We start from the raw sequence: 6,000 nt of genomic DNA, 5'->3' as shown, positions 1-6,000 counted from the left end.
ATATTTTTTTATAAAAAAAAAATAAATAAATTATTTTAGTTAAACTATTGTCTTGTTATAATTTTGAGAAATTCTTCTTGTTGAGAATTTTCCAAAAGTGAGTACTTAATTTTTATTTATGGTCAAAACATTGACCAAAGTACCATATTATTATTATTTCGGGTATATTAAAAATAAATATTAAAAACTATCAAATTTTATTACTGGTATTTTGACTTAATTTTAATTTCTAATAAACCAATTGTTAAATATAGCAGAAGAGTAATTATTATATGCAGAAATAAAATAAACATTTTCATGCATAACATATAATATAAAATTTCTACCAAATGTATTCGTATTCATAATTAAATTTTTAATTCCGAATTTAATGTTAAATTTTCATATATTATTGTTCATATTCTTAAATTTCATATTTAAAAAAAAAACATATGTTCTCGAAGACTACAACAATTGACAAATTTAAAAATATAAAAATATCAAATTATATATTTATATTTGTTTTTAATTTACTTATACTGAAATAATTATATATTGTCAAGTTTAATTCGTATCTGATACATTTTATATAAAACAATGATTGATCGGTTAATATTTGAACAACAAACACATGTTTGTTATAATATCTTAAAGATCGTTTGACTTTACTTTTGTGAGCTAACGCCATTTGGAATACGAAGCTTTAGTTGTTTCTTAAAACGATGCTAACGATGATTAGCGTCCTTCGTCTCTGAACCGGTTATGTTCTTTAACCGATAACATACTTTATTAATACTTCAATTCTGCTAAATGTTTATTATATACCTGAATTCGATTGTAATTTCCATCAAAAAATACTTTCTTTGCTTCACTTTTAATAGCAACCACACAATTAAATTAAATTTTAAATAAGAACAAATAAATATATATATTTTTATTAATAAAACAACACATATTTTTGATGTTCATATTTAATAAAAAAAATACAAAATCTCATAAATATATAATAGTAAATTCATGCATAATAATATCTACATTTATTGCAACCATAAAATTCAACAAATACAACAGTCTCTTCAAATTTTGTATATATTTACGTTTTAATGTAAATGAAAGTGATAAAACATTTATATAATCATTAACAAATTAAGAAAAATTGGGAGATTTATTAAAATATATGAAAATGCCTTTAAAATTACATTTTTTAACTACTATATTAAATTTATCATAATAATTTCTACTTTTCGGAAACCAAATAGTTGAAAAAGGCAATTAATAGTTACTTTAAAGTCCTGATTTTCCAAATTAAATTAAAAAAATATCAATGTGTCTATTGCAGTAGCCAGATAAAGCGAAAAATAATAAACAAAAATTACAATACATATTTTATATATAATTTTCGTTCATGTAATGATAACATACATATAACATATTAAAAACAAACCAATTGTAAGTGTACAATTTGATTTAAAAGTCTGGTATCAAATTTGAAACTTAGAGCATTTAATGGTTAAACATATTGTTAGTCATATAGTTAATATTGACAGGGATGTCATTTTTTTATGAAAGATTTATGAGGTTTTTATTTGAAAGGTGAATAGAAGAGAAGGATGATATTAGATGTTAACGGTTAAGATTACATAAATAGTTAACAAAAGGGATGAAACTATAGGATGGGGCATTATAATTGAAGATAACGGATGATAAAGAGTGAGCAAGAAGGAAAAAGGTGAGGTTTGGCATCCCTTTTAGAGGGCATTCTAAGCTGTTGCATTTAGCGAATGAAGGCCTGTCTGCATCCAGTCTATCTGGTCGTACGTATTTATCAGTGAAAAGGGGTCTGTATAATGTGCGGAACATTAATGGACTAATAAGTAGGAATAAATAGCGTGTCACGTTCCATAAAAATTAAAATTTGTAACATGGGCTTCGGCCTCCTCGTGCACCTTTTTCTCCTCTCGCAGAACGTACAAAAAAAATATAACCAGAGAAGAGAACGCTGTGGAAAGAGATGCATTTGGAGAGGAGATCGAAGGGGTTGATAGCATTGTGCGGCTGAATTAGCTGAGGGAAACACATATAAAAAAAATATTGCCTGCCACCTTTTCATCGACTATTTTCGCTTGTTTTGTTGCCCAATAATCTACCCTAAATCTCTAGTTTAGAGCAATGCAGAGCAAGAGCGTTAGATGTTGGAGATAGCGTAGCATAAAGCCATTTATATCAATGATACTTCAATAGAATGTCACAAATTGGTTTCCTATTTAGCAAAATCATTCATCGATTTAATGGATTCTATAATATACTTATTGAATGTATTTTCAAGAACTATTGAAAAGCTATGAAGCAAATAAAAAGCTAAGGGATATATTGCAATTTAATAATGTTCAATTTTATTGTATATAGTTTAGAGACATGTGTTTTGACCTTTAATTATTGTAAAAAAAATTAACTACATAAATGATCATATTTTACAAGTTAAGACAACCCTGATAACCTTAGTTAATAAATAGACTAAAATTATTTTACATACTAATATCTATTTTTTTTAATATTATAGCTGATTTCATAAGTTTTTTACAAGCAAGAAATTAATATAGATATAAATATAATATTCATGAAGAATATATATTTTCGTAATTATGACATAAACATGTGAAGAATAAGATTAAATCTGAAAGATTTATTAACAAAAAATATCTAAATCCATTACACATATGCATATAAATGAATGTAGAACATCACAAACTTTGTTGTGTTCTATAATCTGAGTTTCATTGTTCTATACCAACGGCAGATGCTTTTGTAGCTTAAATTTTGAAATATATTTTTTTAAATAAATAATTTACGTTAAATAATTTTGCTTTAATCCAATTACTTAGACATTCATTGATAAATATCCTAAAACTAGTTACTAGATGCTTTTATTTCTATTCTTTAGATATTTAGATATATATGTAAATTAATTTTGATATTGTCGGGATTATGGTTGTCCGGATTTCAAATGTCGGGAATTTGATTGTTGCGATTTCGATATAGTCCCGATTATACACGTAATTTGCATTTATATATTCTATACCAGCAGCTAATTTTTAAAGAATGAAAGATATTTTTTTTTTGATAAATGACTTACTCTTTGATTACCTAATTAGTAGATACTAGAAAAAAATATAAGAATATACTTTCGTTTTTACTGAAAATTTACTTTGACAATGTAGTTTTTTTTATAACTTTTTACACTTAAACTAGAAACTCGACGGTTTCGAAAAACGTCAAATTCTATACTAGTCCCATTTTGAAAATTTCAGTATTCTGCAAATGCTTGAAAGTTGATAATCAATTCTCATTATTAATGTTTTATTGTTTTTAAGCTAATGATTTACTTATATTTTTTGAAAAATTTTCATTAAATTTTAAGCATTATTCGTTAGTTTCGACGAGTAATTGAAATACTTAGGAAATACTTTATTTATCAAATTTAAATAAAACAAAAAAGTTGTAGCAATAAACAAAACATTCACGAGTAGCAATACAGAAGGCGATGAGGGTCATGGTTGAATTGAATCTGTAATGCAATGCATGCTGAGTGTGGATGTCCGTATAGAATATATGTGGAGTCATGGGAGAGAGTCGGAGTTTCAGTAATGAAACTAAATTGTTTAAATGTTGGTAACACAAATATTGGAGCGCTGTAAACCGATTTAATTTCCGGCAGCCCGGCCGCATGACTATGGTAATTAGCGGCAGGTGGCGCGACGTAGGACCACCCACCCCCAAACGAAGGAATCCGTTTTGAAAACACCGCCGCCGCTGCCTCTACCACCACCGCCGCCTCTGTCAATGTACATGGGATCGGGTGGCGGTGGCGGCGCTGGTGGAGCCGTAGGTGGTGGTATAGGTCGTGCAAAGGGGCGGTCGGGGGGTGGTAGGTGGCGCCCCGGGGACGGCGTACGGGAACTAATCACGAATGCGACCGCAGTTAGACTCCATTATTTACCCAACTGCTCTCATTGATTGATTTTGATTGAAAATTAATGTTTGTCAGATGGGGATTTTCCACATTCTCCGTATACCGTTTTCAGCCCATTTCTTCGCTCACATTTATTTCTCGTTTTTCTCGTTTTTTTTTTGTATTGACTTAACTTCAATTTATATTACTTGATAACTCGATGTAAATAGTAATTGGATTTTACCAACATAAGATTGCTTAAAAAATGAACAAATTGATTGATGAAATATAGAAATTTGTGTAAATGATTTATAATTTAAGTTATAACAATTCAATTGTTACGTTTCTAATTACACAACTAATAAAAATGCATCGAATTTTTCATTTATATTTTATTTTAAGAATATTTCATGTAAACACAATATTTTTAATAAACACGGACCATTTGACCGAAATTAATATCCAATAAAAAAGTGTAAATAAATATAAATTTGACAACATTGGAATTGTTATAAGTTTAGCCCATGCTTCAATCCTTCCTTCAATTTTATTAGTTCGTACATTTATTTCTCTGATTTTCATCCAACTGCTGAAAAAAAACTCAATAAATAAATATTTCCTGTAAGAAGAAATATAAAGAAAATATAAAGTAATAATATATAAAAATTCTTAAAAATTGCCTTTATAAAGTAATATGATAATATAATTTGGTTTTTTATTTCATATATTGGGTGAAATAAAAAGTTTTGAGCGTTAGATGGCTTTAGTGAGCCATATCTCACTCACAATGTATACGTTCTTTGACAGTTTTCTATTTAGTTCTGTGTTAGAGCGTTACAAAATGGAGGTAAAATGGAAGAGAAAATTCGATACATTCTTCAGGACCAAGGGGAAAAGCGGAGAAAAAATGTGTTGTTTATGAACAGTATCAAATGCAACAGCAAAGCGTTGGTTCCAAGACTTCCGTTCTGGTAATATGGACGTCGAAGATGAAACACAATTGTCTGAAATGTTAATAAAATGCATTGCCCAGGAACTGTAGATTAGCGGTTGGAACCATTTGCATAAGGCTGGTCTTAAGAAGACACTCAGAGCTTTTTATAATTATATAATTATAATTATATAATAGTTGCAATATACATTGTTCTATAACTCTTTAAATATTAATATTATTATATAAAAAATAAAATTATTATAATTAATACCAAAATGAATTAGTATTAGGTTATTCTTTTATATTTAGAATTGATACATTTTCAATAATTTATAATATATAACAAACAAAAATAAGTAAACGAATGTTTACAATATTAACATTAATTTATTAGAGTTAATAATCATTACAATAGTTATTGTAACAATTATATAATTACATACATTATTATTGACAATTCAATTATTTATATTCATATTCATCCATATCATACTGCATTGTTTCATTATTATATTTATTTAGTGAGTAATCAACTATTTTTAATAATTTAAATGAAAATAATATTGTTTTAAACTAAATGGTCTCGTATAAATAAAACATAAAAATACTATCTCTATGAAATACTTTGATTGGTTTCATTTAAATACGTCACATATATATAATACATGTAACTGAAGGAACGCCCGATAAAAAAAAACTTCCTTCTTTCTGCTCCACTCTATATATCTTTCTCTCGTTAACGTTTCCCCTTCAATATATTTTTGCCCTGCTAAAAACCACCCCTATACACTTGAAAATTGTATTTTCCTTCGCTCGCAACTTAATTGCCTCAGAGCAGTCGAAGTTTTAATTTAAATTCTTATAATGCTTTATCCACACAGTGTCTGATTTAAGACTGCTTCAATTATTTGTACACAGGTGGTGAAATATTAAGTTTGAGTATATTGAAAACCTAAAATAATCAATAGTTGATATTTCGGATATCACATATCCGAATTAGGAGCAAATTGATATATTGAATAATAGAAATTTCAATTGAAATTATAATATTGCATCCAGATTGTGCTAGATTACCAATAGATAATATATATTATAATAATATTATGAAAGTTTTAAAATTTTCAAAACATACTAAATA

Source organism: Nicrophorus vespilloides, unplaced genomic scaffold (assembly GCF_001412225.1).
Source record: "Nicrophorus vespilloides isolate i.1.1-1 unplaced genomic scaffold, Nicve_v1.0, whole genome shotgun sequence".
Classification (NCBI taxonomy): Eukaryota; Metazoa; Arthropoda; class Insecta; order Coleoptera; family Silphidae; genus Nicrophorus; species Nicrophorus vespilloides.
Note: the sequence above shows the minus strand (reverse complement) of the source record.